The following is a 19,375-nucleotide window of genomic DNA, read 5'->3' on the forward strand; positions in this document are numbered from 1 at the left end:
GTAAGAAGACAGAAGGTGGTGGTTGATGGGAAATGTTCATCCTGGAGTTCAGTTACTAGTGGTGTACCGCAAGGATCTGTTTTGGGGCCACTGCTCTTTGTCATTTTTATAAATGACTTGGATGAGGGCATAGAAGGATGGGTTCGTAAATTTGCGGATGACACTAAAGTCGGAGTTGTGGACAGTGCGGAAGGATGGTGCAGGTTACAGAGGGACATAGATAAGCTGCAGAGCTGGGCTGAGAGGTGGCAAATGGAGTTTAATGTGGAAAAGTGTGAGGTGATTCACTTTGGAAGGAGTAACAGGAATACAGAGTACTGGGCTAATGGTAAGATACTTGGTAGTGTGGATGAGCAGAGAGATCTCGGTGTCCATGTGCATAGATCCCTGAAAGTTGGCACCCAGGTTGATAGGGTTGTTAAGAAGGCGTACGGTGTGTTAGCTTTTATTGGTAGAGGGATAGAGTTTCGGAGCCATGAGGTCATGTTGCAGCTGTACAAAACTCTGGTGCGGCCGCACTTGGAGTATTGCGTACAGTTCTGGTCGCCGCATTATAGGAAAGATGTGGAAGCATTGGAAAGGGTGCAGAGGAGATTTACCAGGATGCTGCCTGGTATGGTGGGAAGGTCTTATGAGGAAAAGCTGAGGGACTTGAGGCTGTTTTCGTTAGAGAGAAGAAGGTTAAGAGGTGACTTAATAGAGGCATACAAGATGATCAGAGGATTAGATAGGGTGGATAGTGAGAGCTTTTTTCCTCGGATGGGGATGGCTAGCACGAGGGGACATAGCTTTAAATTGAGGGGTGATAGATATAGGACAGATGTCAGAGATAGGTTCTTTACTCAGAGAGTAGTAAGGGTGTGGAATGCCCTGCCTGTAGCAGTAGTGGACTCGCCAACATTAAGGGCATTTAAATGGTCATTGGATAAACATATGGATGACATTGGAATAGTGTAGGTCAGATGGGCTTTAGATTGGTTTCACAGGTCGGCGCAACATCGAGGGCCGAAGGGCCTGTACTGCGCTGTTGTGCTCTATGTGCAGACTCAATGGGCCGAATGGCCTCTTTCTACACTGTAGGGATTCGATGGTTCTATGGCTCTCAGGCAGAGTTAATAACTGATTGCATTGTTGCCAGCTCTGGTGCTTCTGATAACAGTTTATTGATATTATACTGTTGCTTTAATGTGCATGATTCACAGGGTTAAAGGAGGAGGTAGCTGACACATAGAAACTAGAAGCAGGAGTAGGCCATTCAGCCCTTTGAGCCTGCTCCACCATTCATTTGGATCTTGGCTGACCATCAAAGTCAATATCCTGATCCCGCCTTTCCCTGTGTCCCTTGATCCCTTTAGCCCCAAGAGCTATATGTCATTTCTTCTTGAACACACACAAAGGTTTGGCCTCAACTACTTTCTGTGGTGGTGAATTTCACACATTCACCACTCTCTGGGTGCAGAAATTTCTCCTCACCTTAGTTCTAAAAGGTTTACCCCTTATCCTCAGACTATGATCCCCGAGTTCTTTCCATCTCACACATGTTGGGGTCAGGCAGGAAAGGAGAAGTCAGGTAGAAGGACAGCTGTGTTTTAATGAATGGTGCAACAGCTCAAAGGAACATGGCCTCCTCCCAATGCAAAGTATTTCTTATGTTTTTGTTTAAAATGATCATTTATTTTTCCTCAGCAGAGTACTTGATCAGAATGGGGAGGCGATGGCGCAGGGGTATTATTACTCGACTATTAATCCACAAACTCAGTTAATGATCTGGGGACCCTGGTTCGAATCCCGCCATGGCAGATTGTGGAATTATATTCTTTTTAAATCTGGAATTCAGAATCTACCGCTAACCATGAAACCATTGTCAATTGTTTGGAAAAGTCCATCTGATTCACTAATGTCCTTTAGGGTAGGAAATCTGCCGTCCTTACCTGGTCTGCCCTACATGTGACTCTACAGTGGAAACCCACCCGGGCACGGGGAGAATGTGCAAACTCCACACAGACAGTGACCCAAGGCCAGAATTGAACCCGGGTCCCTGGTGCTGTGAGGCAGCAGTGCTAACTACCGTGCCATCAATAAAGCTTGCAAATTATTCTGCAAAGATGAAAAATAAACAATATTTTAAATTACTTACAGTTAGCCGACAAGAGACTTATTAAAAATCCTTATATATCTTGTGAGAAACTGATTCCTGCTACATTAATAAACCTGCACTAGGTCACCCAGTATTTTGTTAATGCAAAAAAAAAGAAAATAGAAAAGTATGTTCAGTCAAGCTGCCTTGTTACACTGGTGTATGGAGGATCTTATGTTCATTATATGCAAATTGTTAAATAGCTGTTTTTAACAGTTTGCGTTTTCTCCAGGTCAGGATTTCACCAAAGTGAAAGCAGAAGCGCTACATGAAGTCTCCAGGCAAGTTGTTTTTTTTAAATAATCCGTCATGAGGTTATTGTATATACTATTTTCATCATCCATAAATATTTCAAATAGGAATACACTTTAAAGCCATTGCAAAGAAGTGATTGATGTGGAGAGGTAATTCTGAGGGTCACTGACAACACTTGAGGCTGCTTGCAATGATGAACTGTCTATACTCCTGTAATATTTCGAATGCCAGTGAGTATTGAACTTGCTGTAGATGCCCTCTCCCTTCATTCTCTCAATGATGGTGGATCACTCCTGAAACTCCATAACTGAACAGTTCTGCCTTCCTACAACTCTTCAGTTATCTTCTCAACAGACATCCCTTTGGCTGTAACTTTGATCACCTCACTCACACACCTTGTAACGTCCTGTACGCCTCTCCAGCTAATTTACACTAATTCTCCTCCTGAACTTCCCAGCATTATCTGTAAAATTCCCTGACTCTCCTAAATCTCCCCTTGATTCACTCCTAATCTTCCCCAACTGTTCTCTTAATCTCCCCTAATACTCTCTCTAATCTCATTTAGCACACTTAATCTCCCTAATTCTCCTCCTGATGTCCCCTAATTATCCTCTTAATCTCCCTTAACATTGCGACTGATTCACCTTACTATCCTAACCTCCTCTCAATCTTTCAGTGACCCAAGGCCGGAATTGAATTCACAGTGCCAAGTTAAATTCCGGCCTTGGGTCACTGTGTGGAGTTTGCACATTCTCTCCATGTCCGTGTGGGTTTCCTCTGGGGGCTCCAGTTTCCTCCCACAGTCCAAAGATGTGCGGGTTAGGTTGATTGGCCATGCTAAATTGACACTTTTGTCAGGGGGATTAACAGGGTAAATATGTGGGGTTACAGGAATAGGGCCTGGGTGAGATCGTGGCCGGTGCAGACTCGATGGGCCAAATGGCCTCCTTCTGCATTGTAGGGATTCTACGATGATTTCCTGATGCTCTGGCTAATTTTCCCAACACTTTCCCAGTTCCTCTTCAGCATCTATTCCATTGCTCCATCAAAGCGTTTGCAAAGTGTCGTATTGTATTACAGTCTCCATTCGAGTGTGAGTTGTATTGAAATGAAGTCCATGAACATTAGCCCATGGTGTTGTAAATGCTGGTAATTTTTAACTGTGTCTCTCAACCGAGCTATATCGGCGTTAATCAGCTTCAGCGGTTACTGGCAAAATAACTCACCTGGCAGCACCACTTTCCGATTTGTCATTTTTTTTGTGTGTAACAGATTGTCCTGGGAGAGGTCATAAAACACAATGCTTCAACGATAACAAATATAAACTTCTCCAGCCTGGTATTGATTTTGTGCAATATTACTGTATGGCCATTGTAACAGCTCTGTTAAAATAGTGCATGGAGACATTTCTGACGATGCACAATGTACTTTCCCAAGTTCCTTTGTCCTGGAAAGTCTCTCAGCAGCAGACATTACATACCCCTCCAGAAAGAGAGAGGGATGTGCTCTTGAGAGGAAGGAATAGTTTTCTGCTTGGCACAATGTGTGAAATAGTGGTTAGCACTGCTGCCTCAGAGCGCCAGGGACCTGGGTTCAATTCCCGGCTTGGGTCACTGTCTGTGTGGAGTTTGCACATTGCCTGCGTGTGTTTCCTTCGGGTGCTCCAGTTTCCTCCCACAGTCTGACAGCCATTTTGGTTAGGTGCATTGGCCATGCTGAATTCTCTCTCCATGTACTCGAACAGGCGCCAGAGTGTGGCGACAAGGGGATTTTCGCAGTAACTTCATTGCAGTGTTAATATAAGTCTACTTGTGACATTAATAAATAAATTTCAACTTAAACATATACTATGTATGACATGGACAAAGGAGTAGAGAGTGAGATGCATATCCAGGTATGCAGATAAAGCTGAGTTAGGAATCATGATAAATTGGGTAGGCCGGAGCAGGAAGTTAGAATAGGACATAAACAAACTGGGCAGAATTTAATTACCCCCCTTTCTGTTGGTTGGTGTGGGAGTTTTGTGATGCTACTGTGCCTTTAAGGAATTATTTTAATTCGGTTTCTCTGCTGTTTTTTTATAGCACAGCTGTCATTTCTGTTGAAGGCATATAATGAGCATTCTTGTTTATTTTTAATTTGGGCCTGATGCAATGTCCTTGGAGGTGGGCCGGGAGATTTCTATGGCACCCAATGCTGGATCCACTAGCGTCTCCCAGTGTTGGATTTCCAGCGGCATCAGTCCAGGACTGAAGTCGGACGGCGGGACTGCGTGGCCGTTTTTATCAGTGGCGATCAAAATAAAGATGGTAGCCTGCCTCTCTGAGCTATGGCCCACTCAAAGGACTTGCAGATTTGTAGCCTCGGCAGTGTCACCTCCATGTTGAGGGGCCCTCAAAGGGCTGGTGAGTAAATGATGGGCAAATGGAGGGCAGGCAGGCCAGCCTCCTATTTTAGTGGTGGCATCAGAAGCTCTGGGAAGGGCAGCTGTTTCTGCTGGCCGACCCCTGATTGGACCTTGGATTCTCTGATAATGCCGAGTGATGTTACCATAGAATTCTACAGAGCAGAAGGAGGCCATTCGGTTCACTGAGTCTGCACTGACCACAATCCTACCGAGGCCCTATCCCCATAACCCCATGCATTTACCCTAGCTAGTCCCCCTGACACTAAGTGGCAATTTAGCATGGCCAATCCACCTAACCCGCACATCTTTGGAGTGTGGGAGGAAACCGGAGCACCCGGAGGAAACCCACACAGACACAGGGAGAATGTGCAAACTCCGCACAAACAATGACCCAAGCCAGGAATTGAACCCAGGTCCCTGGCGCTGTGAGGCAGCAGTGCTAACCACTGTGCCACCGTGCCGCCCATATCGCTCGATTATTAATCCAGAAACTCAGCTAATGTTCTGGGGACCCGGGTTCGAATCCCGCCACGGCAGATGGTGGAATTTGAATTCAGTAAAAAAAGAAAATATTTGGAAATTAAGAATCTACTGATGGCTATGAAACCATTATTGGAAAAATCCAGCTGGTTCCCTCATGTCCTTTATGGAAGGAAATCTGCTATCCTTACCTGGTCTGGCCGACATGTGACTCCAGAGCAACAGGAATGCGGTTGACTCTCAACTGCCCCCTGAAATGGCCCAACCAGCCACTCAGTTTCAAGACCAAATAGGGATGGGCAATAAATGCTGGACAGCCAGTGATGCTCATGTCCCACGGATGAATGATAAAATAGCCTCTGAGAGGGCTCTTTGATGTAGCAAGCGCTCCTCCACTTGGCAGGAGATCGCTCTGAGTCTCTCATATGTCCATTTTGCTGCACTATTCTCTCAGCCAGGGAAGGCCGCATAACAATCTAAACAGAAGATTTATTTTTAAACAAGCTGCATTCAAAACTCTATTTCCACAATCACTTGTGCTTTGATTAAAATGACAAGGTAATTTTAGGAGAATGCTCCAATTTTGAAAAGAATGTGTTGTCAGACTAAAGAACAATTTGTTTACCGACTAATCGTTGTTGATCAGATGTACCTGATTAATGACAGTTACAATTTCTTTCAGATTGCTGCTGGTATTTTGTCAAATTGGTTACTGCCATCAAAATATTTACCATCCAAACATTATTACCACATTAGCTTATGTTGATGCATCTGTACTGTTTGCCAGATCAAAATATATTTACTCCTCTCATCGGGTTCCATAATAATATATTCTGTACTATTTTTTGAGTCGTGTGCCAAGATAATTTTTTTGTGAAAAGTGGCATTTGTCCAGGAAGCATTGCTTCGAGTCTTACCAAGTTAGCAATACACTCCAATGCAACCGACAAAGGTTAATCGATCCCAAAACCAAAGGATCAGATCAGAGCTCTGTGGTAACGTCACCTCCTCTCATGAATGGTGGTGGACAATTGAATAACTAACAGGAGGCGTGGGCTTTATGAACACGTTAATGCAAGATACAAGGTTGCAATCTTTCGCAACTGGAAGTTTTGAATGGCAAATCCACCTCCTCCTGAGGTCCCCAGCATCTCAAATGCCAGGCTCAAGTTGAGTTGCTTCATTCCACTAGATATCAAGAAATAGTTAAGCATAGGCTATGGGCCCAGCTGTATGCTAGAGACTTGTGCTCCAGAACTTCCTAGACTTATACCCAAATCATTCCAATATAACTTAGCGCTGGCATCTCTCCAACAATATGGAAAATTGCCCAGGTATTCCCTTTCCACAAAAAAAAGCACAAATCTAATCCAGCCAATTACAGCCCCATGAACAAAGTGATGGTACATACTCTCTAGTAACCTACTCATTGATAATCAGTTTCGGTTCTGTCAGGAGCTCACACATTGAAAAAAAGAGCTAAATTGTCGAGATGAGATCAGGGTGACTGCCCTTGATATCACAGCAGTATTTGACTGAGTGTTGCATCAGCCATCAGGTGACTTGTGGCAGCCGTTTTGATCATTGTCTTTTTTAATATATTTTTTAATGGTCTTCTTTTAACAGTTCAATCTGTCTGTCGTCAGCTGCTGAAGTTTAAGATAGCTCTCACTCAGTCACAGTTCCTGTTATCATGACACCATACACAAGGCACAAGTCAGGAATGTGATAGAGTACTCTCTTGTTTTCTGTCTGACTGTAACTTCAACACCCAAGGAGCTTGACATTTAGAAAAAGCAAGTTGGCACTTTGCTGACTGCATGGCCCATGTACCAGATATGCTATAGCAATTCACCAAGGCATCTTTGACAGCACTCCCATGACCACTACCATGCAGAAGAGCAAAGAGACCTGTTATTATGGGACACTATCACCTCCATATTCCCCTCTGAGTCATACACAATCCAGACTTGGAAATACATTGCTGTTCCTTCATCATTGCTGGATCATAATCCTGGATCTCCCTTACAAGACTATGGGAGCACTTGCAACACTCAGATAGCTTTTAAATCACAGCAGTACTTTACTCTGCAGCAGAGATTTCCCTTTCTCTCCATCAGAAGCTGCAGGTGTGAACAGACCCCTTTGAAGTCCTCTGACATAGAGAAAATGTCACTTTCACTCGGAGGTGGTAGTCCTCTCTCTGTTTACTCAGCACTATTATATTCACACAGCTTTTATTTGAAGTCTCTGAGCCTTCCTAGAAAGCTGAAATCATTTAAAACCCTTTTGATTCCACTGAAAACCTTTGACCTCATTCAATTTTATAGTCCAGTTCTTTGAAATAGGCTTTGATTGATAGCTTAATTGTTTTCTATTCAGCCTCCAGTCAGCTGTGTTTATTTATCTTTCCCTTCACAGTATGTGTGCATTTGACGTAGCCCCACCCCATTGTTCCTAACTGCAGTATTTATAAACATCCTAAGCCTGATTGACAGCTGTGGTTTCTTCAAAGGGGTGAAGTGGTTTTGCTTCCTCCTATTCCATATGATTAGCTGGTTGGCTGGTAACTCCTGATGGCAGGATTTCCATCCTACTGGGGCCTTAATTTAGTGGTTGGTCTCAAAGCTCCCTAGGTCAGTGTCTGATTACCTTAGAATAGCGCCGGTCCTTTCATGGAAAGGTGTCACGCGGCTCCCATCTGCTCTGCAACTGGTGGGTGGGACTCATGTCAAATTGTACCCCTTTTTCTGGGAGGGCGTGATGTTAACACAGCCTGCAGATTTGACATTTCTCATTTCACATGGGCAGAAAATGTTCACCCAGTTGAAGAGGTGAGAAAAATAAGGCCAGTGGAGCTGAAAACAGTATGCAATTAGCCCAGCAGTAACTGTTGCTGCAAGGCAGTCGAAAGTGCATTTATGTGTGACAGTCGAAAATAGATTTGTGATTCTGATGTACAAGAGCTACTATGAAATTAAATATGATAAGCATTTCATCAAACATAAAGCGTTCCATAATGAACCGTTATTTGCTATGTCACAATTTCATTAGTGGAGGAGTAACACTAAGCTTTGCAAATACGTCGTGCTTTGGAGTTTTTCCACATATAGCTTGTTTCACGCTGACAGATTTTTATTATAACAGGGTGTCCGCATGCTGTGTTAAACAGGGGAAAATGATGGGTTCATTCCTGGCAAAGGAAGCAGATTATAGGGAATATCAGGATAGAAATGCGGGAAGTAGAACATATGGAAAATAATCCACCGAGCTTCAAGATTCAAGGGCTGCAGGTACCTCTCAATTATGATACAAAAGGGTTATTAAAAAGTGAACGTTACTTGATTACAAAGCTCTGCACATCTGCCAGTAACTTATGAGAACAAAACAGAGTCAAGTGCTACATTTTCACAGCCCTGTAATAGTGGAGTTGGAGACAGGTGAAACATAGAAACATAGAAAACAGAGGCAGGAGAAGGCCATTCACCCCTTCAAGCCTGCTCCGCCATTCATTATGATCACGGCACGGTAGCACAGTGGTTAGCACTGCTGCCTCACAGTGCCAGAGACCCTGGTTCGATTCCCGGCCTTGGGTCACTGTCTATGTGGAATTTGCACATTCTCCCCATGTCTGCGTGGGTTTCCTCCGCTCCTCTGGTTTCCTCCCACAGTCTAAAGATGTGCGGGTTAGGTGGATTGATCTTGCTAAATTACCCCTTAGTGTCAGGGAGACCAGATAGGGTAAATGCCTGGGATTATGGGGATAGGGTCTGAACGGGATTGTGGTCGGTGCAGACTCGATGGGCCGAATGGCTTCCTTCTGCACTGTAGGACTCTATGATTCTATCAAATTCAATATGCTGATCCCGCCTTCCCCCTTTAGCCTCAAGATCTATATCTAATTTCTTTTTGAAGGGGGCTCCACTAAATCGGGGAGGGGCGGTGGGAGAAGTCACTTAAGAATGGCTTTCTGGTTTATTCCTGTCGCTGGGAAAGTTTCCAATGGGAGGACAGGAATCCAGATCAGCAGCCTGCACCACAAAAGGCAAGTAGCCAATGAAGGCAATTGCAAAGATAATTTGGATAATTTGCCACAGGAGGAGTGCCACACCTGGCACAGGTGGAGGTTGCCATTACAATGGAGGTGGCCTGCCTACTACAGGCTGGAGGGAGTGCCCTCAGGTTTGGATGCTCCATGCCCCAAGGAAGGGGACCATAACCAGGAAAGGCTGCACCCCACCCAATGGGGTTTTCCATCCACTTCAAGTCGAACGGTTTTGTGTAGCTCAGAAGGTGGTGTCAAGGCGTCCTCGCAGTCCCTGACCTTCAGGAGCATCCTACTGTCCAGTGGGCCCACTGACTCTGTGATTGGGCTGGCAGCATTGCCAGCCTGACTGGCCATCTTGATAGGACAGCGAGAATGGACGCAACTAATTAGGATGCTGTCTCCATGAAGATTGCACGGTCAGATGCACTGTTGGTAAATGTAGATTTAGGACTCCCATTTGTTCTTGAAGTCGGGGTCATGAAAACCATGAGTGATAATGAATTGGAATATGTTACAGAAATAACCAGTATTCAGCAAGAACAGAGGTAGGACATGTTGGGGAGAGGAGGAAAGATCAGAAGGGAAGATAGAGAGAAAATCAGGTGTGAATACATGCACAGCAGAATCATTACCTGAAAAACTAGGAGCAGTGGTTATGAACTAAATGATGATTTAAAGTGTTAAATTGTTGAGTCCGCAAGGTTGTAAAGTCTCCAACTGGAAGGTGAGATGTTATTCCTTAGTCTTCCATTTAGCTTGGAACTGTGTAGGAGGCTGAGGGCAAAGACGTGGGACTGAGAGTGAGATGGAGCCAAGTGACAAGTGAGTGGAATTTCAGCGTCAGACTTGCAGACTGTTTAAATGTCTTCACCCAATCTGCATTCGATCTCCTCAATACAGAAGAGACAGAATTTTTAGGGGTGAGTATTGCTGGCAAGATCAACATTGTGCCCATAAGTTCATAAGATATAGGAGCAGAATTAGGCCATTCGGCCCATTGAGTCCGCTCCGCCATTCGATCATGGCTGATATGCTCCTCATCCCTATTTTCCTGCCTTCTCCCCATAACCCTTCAACCCATTACCAATTAAAAATCTGTCCAACTCCTCCTTAAATTTACTCACCGTCCCAGCATCCACTGCATTTTGGGGTAGCAAATTCCACAGATTCACAACCCTTTGGGAGAAATAGTTTCTCCTCAACTCGGTTTTAAATTTGCTACCCCTTATCCTAAGACTATGACCTCTCATCCTAGAATGCCCCACCAGTGGAAGCATTTGCTCCAATTCTACTTTATCCATACTTTTTATCACCTTGTATATCTCAAATGTGATCTCCCCTCACTCTTCTAAATTCCAGAGATTATAGGCCTAAACTGTTCAATCCCTCTTCATACAACAAACCCCTCATCTCTGGAATTAATCTCGTGAATCTCCTTTGAACTGCCTCCAATGCCACGGCATCTTTCATCAAATACGGGAACCCAAACTGTGCACAATACTCCAGGTGTGGTCTCACCAATGCCTTGTATAGTTGCAACAATACTTCCTTACCTTTATATTCTATGCTGTCTCTCACTCAGTCACCGTTGACATATTTGCTCATCCAGTCAGCATATGACATCATCATTCAACCAATTGTCCAGTGAGTCATTCCATCCCCAGATGCAGTCTCAATCACGAGCCAGTCTTACTATCCTTTTTTCATGTGATGTAGGTGTTGCTAACCAGGCCAGAATTTGTTGACCCAACCTTAATTGCCTTTGAACAGAATAGCTTGCCAGGCCATTTCAGAGGGGAGGAGACAAGCACATTCACTGTGGATCCGGACTCACGTGTAGGCCAGACCAGGTAAAGATGGGCAGATTTCCTTCCCTGAAGAACATTAGTGAACTAGATGTTTTTTTTTTACAATAATTGATGATAGTTTCCTGGTCACCATTACTGAGCCCAGCATTATATTCCAGGTTTTATTTACATTCCACCAGATGCCCCATGTGAGGTTTGGAACACATATACCCAGAGCATTCAGCTGGGCCTCTGGATTACTAGTCCAGTAACATTGCCTCTGTGCCACCATCATCCCTTAATCACTTACTTACCCACTTGTCCAGTCAACAAACATCCTGCGTAACATTATCTTTGGACTCTTCTTCCAAAACTTCATTTACCAATATGTATGTAGCAACTGGCAACATGGCTGGGAAAAGTTCAGCAGAAAATGTAGACATTTTGAACTTATTATGAAACCTGTAAGCAGAAGTAGATGATCAGTACAGCTGATTTCAGCTGCAGTAGTAAAAAATACTTACATGCATGATGGAAACGTACCATTGTTAGATTAGATATCCGCATCTCCACATCAAGATTAGATATTTGACAGATGACTACAGCATTGATATGAATGAAAAAGCTAGCATTTATATTGTCTTCTTCAAAACACTTATTTTGAAGTATGTTCAGTATTGTTACGTGGGGAAATGCCAATCCGCATTCATAAAGGTCCTGCAAACAGAAATGATACAAATCGGGAGCGATCTTACCAAAAACATTCTAAATGCCAAACGAGCGTGAAAATGGAAAGAGTTTCAGATCCGTTTTTTGGGTGAGTTTGAAAATGCAACCTTATGGCACTTTGTGCATTTGCGCAATCTGATTCCCACCAGTAGGGGGAGGGGACTAAGCTCACCGAAAAACCAATTGCCTACACTGGAGGGTGCAATTGACAACTTGGAAAATTCTCTCATTGCTTTTTCTAACTCCACCTCAGCCCCTCCTTGTCCACCATCTGTGTCCCCACCCACCTCCTCACCCCCCATCGCATTCCCTCACCACCATCCTCCAGTGTACGCAGCTGCGCACATCTCTCTCTGTTCTGTGCAACAAAACAGAGAGAGACCTGTCAGACAAACCCTCACCCGCCTGAATATTGCGCCCCCACCCCCACCGCACTGATCACTGGCCTCCCCAACCGATTCCCTCCCCAACTGGCCTGGTGAATCGCCGAATGAAACCCCCCCATTCCTGCCCTGGTGGATTGTGGATCGCCACCTGAAACCACCCACCCCGGCCAGGTCGATCATTGCGCTCACCCCTCACCCCCAACCCGGTCCATCGCCTCCCCAGCCGTTTTTGGTTTTCTTCAACCAGGAACCAATGGAGGTCAGTGAGCATAACAAGTCCAGTCTTTCCCTGAGGCTGGACTTCATTAGCATCAATGGCTCCAACAGCACATTTCGATTAAACTCAACTGGCACATTTTACACATTCTTTACTGAGCACTGTTCAGAGCTCTGAAAGCTCCCTGCACTCGCACAATCAGCCAGAGAAGTGGAAGACAGCATTGATTCAGTCACTTCATTGCACCCTTGCTACCAATTTGCCCACATGGAGGATGCTGTTTGGTCCTAAACAAGTCTGCCTTGATTGCTGCATCTTATTCCAGAAAATGTCTGGGGATGCAGTCTAAAGTAGAAAACTCTCAACAGGTCTATCTGCATGATAGTTTGATGTTTTTCTTGCAAAACATAGATGGTATCTTTAATACCATAGCTGAGGCATTGAGTTTAAGAGCAGGGAGATTATGCTGGAATTATGTAAAATGTTGGTTAGGCCGCAGCTAAAGTATTGTGTGCAGTTCTGGAATCCACATTATAGGGTGGATGTCACAGCACTGGAAAGGCTGCTGAGGAGATATACCAGGATATTGCCTGGGCTAGAGAGTTTTAGTTTAAAGAGAGTTTGGATAGAATGGGGTTGTTTTACCTTGGAGCAGAGGAGATTGAGGGGGGACATGATTGAGATGTATAAAAATATGAGGGGCATAGATAGTGTAGGCAAGAAGAAACGTTTCCCCTTGGTGGAAGGATCAATGACCAGGGGGCATAGATTTAAGGTTGGGGCAGGAGGTTTAGAGGGGATGGGAGGAAAAATGTTTTCACCCAGAGGTTGGTGGAAGTCTGGAACTCATTGCCCGAAAGTTTCTAACTGCGCGATAAAGTCATCAGTAGCTGTAAAATGCTGCCTGAAATTGATTATCCATCTTTATCAAAAATATATTAGCACCATAACGGTGCCCACGTTGGAGGCGGAGACCCTCATAACATTTAGGAAGTATTTTGATGTGCACATGCGATGCCAAGGCATACAAGAACATAGGCCAATTGCTGGAAAATGGGATTAGAATAGTTGGGTGGTTTGTCTTTGTCCAGCGCAGACACGCTGGACCGAAGGACCTTTTTCAGTGCTGTATACCTCTATGACTGAGTCGTAGCCCTTTAAGATCTACTGCCTGATTAGATGTGAACCCTTTGCTCAAGGGAGCCATACAAGCAGTGTACTCCAATAAGATTATGCAGCAGGCTTTGCAAAACCCTCCACAAACTGCAGAACGTTTTATGAGTTTCTTGAATTCAGTCTCAATAGTATTGTCGCAGCATCTCAGAGGTTTCTAACTGCGTGATAAAATCATCAGTAGCTGTAAAATGTTGCCTGAAATTGATTATCTATCTTTATCAAAAATATATTAGCACCATAACGGTGCCCGCGTTTCCCTTCATTTATCTCAGTAGGAAATTGGTCCATAATACATGTTTCAAAAATTTGCATCACTTCAGTTTAACCTTTGAATGAAACAGTAGCTGTTCAAAACATTCTTTTCAAAGATTCTTAAGGAGACTTCAAATATTCACAAGGCAGGCTTTGTGCAGGCACAATTGTACTGCACATAGAAATAGGATTGGGCCATTCAGCCCATTCAACATGTTCTGCTATCATGATTGAAGTGTACCTCAACCGCTTTTGCCTTCCTTTGCTTTAATTAAGACAAATCTATTAATCACAGCTCCATTTAACCTAGCAGCCACAGGGGAGCTGAGTTCCAGATTTTGACCCCTGGGGGGAGATTCTCCCCGGGCTCCCAGCCGCATGTTACCCGCCGGTGGGAGGTGGCGTGTTGTTTGCTAGCAGCAGGATTCTCTGGTCCCGCCGCTGTCAGTGGGAATTCCCATTGACGTCACCCCACGCAGGAAACCCACGGGCGGGGGTGCACTGCCGGCGGGACTGGAGAATCCCACTGGCGTGAACGGCCGGAGAATCCGACTCTGATATGTGAAGAAATACTTGTTGATTTGACTTCCGAAGTTCCAGCTCTAATTTTAAGTTATGCATTCTGTTAATGTAGCCCACAGACAAAGAACTATAAAACCAAAGGGTCTTAAGGAGGGTTTTTGTAGCATATCATGTTTTAGCATTTATGATGCATGAATATGCCTCTTTAAATCAATGTTCTTTTCTCTGGGTATGCCATTTGCTTTTATGAACTTTTTAAAACATGTATTCTTCTCTCCGTGATGCAAGGTGTGAAGTATCAAGCTTTTATCAAAATGTCAATTAACTTTACTGACAGAAAAATTCACCTGGAAAATGATTAAATCCTGTATTATTTGAGAGTAAGATACTGACATAGAGGTTCAGAATGGCTGAAATTTCTTCACCCAGAGGGTGGCGAATCTGTGGAATTCACTACCTCAGAAAGTAGCTGAGGCCAAAACATTGTGTCATTTCAAGAAGAAATTAGATATAGCTCTCGCGGGTAAAGGGATCAAGGGAGATGGGGGGAAAGGGTGGGAATCAGGATATTGAATTTGATGATAAGCCATGATCAAAGTAAATGGCAGAGCAGGCTCGAAGGGCCGAATGGCCTACTCCTGCTTCTATTCTCTAAATTTCTATGGGTCTAATTCAGCCAAGTATTTACCACCTTTTCATTTGGCACATGTTACAAGCCAGCTGATTAACCTGCACACCTTTGAAATGCATATCCATTTAATACGATAAATTGTTCATTATTGGCAAATTATGAACAATAAAAAGATCTCTCCTAATGACTGGGCATGCCCTTGCTGTTTGCACGAAACATGATGTAACTGCAAGATCAAGGAGAATATTGCTTTACCTGCTCGATAACATTCATCATACTGAGTGGCTATGGCACAACAATTAACACTTTCTTATTACTTCAACAGTAAGGCATTAAATTCTAAATACGTCTGTAAGTGTGATGAAAAATGATACATTGCTATGGGCTGTCAATGCTATGCACTACCCTCAAGACCAATTTGCAAATTTCCTCAGTTTGATGAACAGGCTTATTTTCACACTGACTTTTCTGGGGGTTTTTTTCAATGGCAGTGATGTAATTATGGTGAATTTTGTTTGTGACATGGAGCTGTTTTGTACAATTCCATTCCCATTGAAGCAATAATTTTGATCTAGATCTCAGTGTTTAAAAGGCTTCTGGCATCAGCAGGTCTAAATGGTTAAGCAGAAACCATTTCAGTAACTAGAGTGATGTTTCCATTAACAAAAGTGCGCTTAGTTCTCAATGAGCGAATAAGGGCAACTACATTTTAATGCAAAGCTTTAGGAGTCTTAAATCAATCCTTATGTGAGTTCATGAATAAAAACACATCGGTTCTTCTAATTGAAGCGGGTTATAATCCATGCCCCTTTTGGGACTATTCTGGATCAGGCATACATTTTGGATGATCATTCTCATTTAAGGTTGAGAAAAACAGGCCTTGCAGACACTTCAATGTGTCTGAAGGTTCCTGCTCTGACCAAGACCGCATCAATGGGTTGTGAACATAGCCCAGTCCATCATGCAAACCATAGAAACCCTACAGTGCAGAAGGAGGCTACTCGGCCCATCGAACCTGTACCGACAACAGTTCCACCTTGAACCTATCCGGGTAACCCTACGTATTAACCCAGTTAATCCCCCTCACACTAATGGGCAATTTATCATGGCCAATCCACCTAATCTACACATCTTTAGATTGTGGGAGGGAACTGGAGCACCCGGAAGAAACCCACACAGACATGGGGAGAATGTGCAAACTCTACACAGACAGTGACCCAAGGCCGGAATTGAACCCGTGTCCCTGTCACTGTGAGGCAGCAGTGCTAAAGTCTGTGTCACCGTGCCGCCCAATCCAGCCTCCCAACCATTGACCCTGTCTATATTTCGTGCCACCTCAGAAAAGCAGCCTGCATAATCAAGGACGCCACGCACCCCAGACATTCTCTCTTCCATCTCCTTCTGTCAGAAAAAAGATACAAAAGTCTGAGACCACGTACCAATCCACTCAAGAAAAGCTTCTTCCCTGCTGACATCAGACTTTTGAATGAACCTACTATTGTGATGTTAGTGTACCTTTAAGAGTTTTTTTTAAAATCACAATCTCTGCAGCTCTCACAGTCAATGTTTCTCACCTCACAGCTTTAGTTGATGTCATTATGTTGCTGGGCAGATTATGATTAGTCCTTTTATTGCTACTTAAGTGGCATAAATTCAGCTGTTTGTGTTTACTCTGGGATTGTTTTTAATGATCCTGCATTGTTAGGAGGATGGTCATGTGTTTTTGGACAACCTCCCACCCATTGACACTGTCTACACTCCCCGCTGCTTGGCAAAGCAACCAGCATAATTAAGGACCCCATGCACCTCGGACATTCTCTCTTCCACCTTCTTCCATTGGAATAAAGATACAAAAGACTGTGGTTACATACCAACCGACTCAAGTTTCTTCCCTGCTGCCATCAGACTTTTGAATGGACCTACCTCGCACTAAGTTGATCATTCTCTACACCCTAGCTATGACTGTAACACTACATTCTGCACTCCCTCCTTTCCTTCTTATGAACGGAATGCTTTGTCTGTATAGCGCGCAAAAAACTATACTTTTCACTGCATGACCAATACATGGGACAATAATAAATCAAATCAAATAAACCCAGCAAAACATGACAGCAGGAAAAGAAAGTCCACAACCTCTCTACAAAGACTGACAATATCAAAAAAAGGAAAAGGAAACTAACCTGCCCTGATAAAACCTCGCTCAAGAAGGAAAAGCAGAGACAATCCAACTGAAAGCTCCAGAAACAGTAGACTCTGGCAGCAGAAAAATGGCAGAAGTTAAGCTCAAGCTAAAGTCTCCACTGGAACCCCATGGAAGCAGCTTTAATTCAGCAGAGGCAGCAATCTCCATGATAAGATCAGATATTGTTAAAGTTCCAGGAAAAGCAGTCCCATCAACAATTTCATTTTCAAAACCACAACACACAGTGGTTAGCACTGCTGCCTCACAGTGCCAGGGACCCACATTCAATTCCAGCCTCAGGTCACTGTCACAAGCTATGCTTATCTTTTTATGGGGTATGTGGAACATTCCTTGTTCCAGGCCTACCCAGGTCCCCTCCCACAACTCCTTTACCGGTACATCGATGACTATTTTGGTGTCGCTTCACGCTCTCGTCCAGACCTCGAAAAATTCATCAACTTCGCTTCCAGTTTCCACCCCTCCATCGCCTTCACCTGGTCCATCTCAGAACTTGCCTTCCCTTCCTTGACCTTTCTGTCTCCATTTCCGGCAATAGACTATCCACCAATATCCACAACAAGCCCACTGACTCCCACAGGTATCTGGACTACAGCTCTTCACACATCACATCCTGTAAGGACTCCATCCCTCTCTCTCAGCTCCTTCGCCTCCGTCGCATTTGTTCTGATGATGCCACTTTCCAAAGTGGTGCTTCTAATATGTGCTCCTTTTCCTCAATCGTGGATTCCCATCTACAGTTGTCGACAGGGCCCTCAACAGTGTGCGGTCCATCTCCCGCGCCACAACTCTCACCCCCTCTCCTCTCTCCCAGAACAAGGATAGAGTCCCCCTTCTTCTCACATTTCACCCCACCAGCCTCCGCATGCAAAGCATAATCTCCGCCATTTCCACCAACTCCAGCGTGATGCCACCACCAAACACATCTTCCCTTCACTCCCTCTGTCAGCATTCCGCAGAGATCGTTCCCTCACCGTTCCCTCTGGGATAACCTAGTCCACTTCTCCACCATACCCAACACCTCTCCTGTTACTCATGGCACCTTCCCATGCAATCGCAGAAGGTGTAACACCTGCCCCTTTACCTCTTCCATGCTCACCATCCAAGGTCCAAAACATTCATTCCAGGTTAAGCAGCGTTTCACTTGCACCTCTTTCAATTTGATCTATTGCATTCGCTGCTCCCAATGTGGTCTCCTCTATATCGGAGAGACCAAGCGTAGACTGGGTGATCGCTTTGCTGAGCACCTTCAGTCTGTGCACAATCAGGACTCTGACCCTCCGGTTGCTTTCCATTTTAACACACGATCCTGCCCCCATGCCTACATGTCTGTCCTTGGCTTGCTGCAATGTTCCAGTGAAGCTCAACGCAAACTGGAGGAACAGCATCTCATCTTCCGGCTCGGCACTTTACAGCCTTCCGGTCTCAACATCGAATTCAACAACTTCAGATGATTAGCTCCACCCCACCTCCACCCCTTTGTTTTCATTCTACTTTATTTAATTTTTTACTGTTCTTTACCTTTTATTTCTTTATTGTCTTTCTTCATTTTTCTTCCCCCCCATCTCCCCCCCCCCACTCTTTCCCCCTACTTTATTCCCCATTCCCTTACCTTTCCTCCCTCTTTGCTTCCCCTTTCCTAAATTTTAACTTTGTCCCCCACCGCACCCCCCACAACATCTTCATCTGTCACAGCTTACAGCTTCTCTGCCGTTTGGCCATTCACACCCTTTATTCTCTCTGTGAAATGCCACTAGCAGTCTTTCCCCTTGTTTTTGTGGCTGTGACTAATCTTTCATTCCCTCACCCTGCAGTATAAATATCTCCCACTTTCTATGCCTTTTAGCTTCGACAAAGGGTCATCTGGACTCGAAACAGAAGCTCTTTTCTCTCCTTACAGATGCTGCCAGACCTGCTGAGATTTTCCAGCATTTTCTCTTTTGGTTTCAGATTCCAGCATCCGCAGCAATTTGTTTTTATCAGATCACTGTCTGTGTGGATTTGTTCTCCCCATGTTTGCTCCGGTTTCCTCCCACGCTCCAAAGTTGTGCAGGTTAGGATTGGCCATGCTAAGTTGTGCCTTAGTGTCAGGGTGACTAGCAGGGTGAATACATGGGGTTATGGGCATAGGGCTGAGGTGGGATTGTT

This window comes from Mustelus asterias, chromosome 18 (genome assembly GCF_964213995.1).
Source record: "Mustelus asterias chromosome 18, sMusAst1.hap1.1, whole genome shotgun sequence".
NCBI classification, from domain to species: Eukaryota; Metazoa; Chordata; class Chondrichthyes; order Carcharhiniformes; family Triakidae; genus Mustelus; species Mustelus asterias.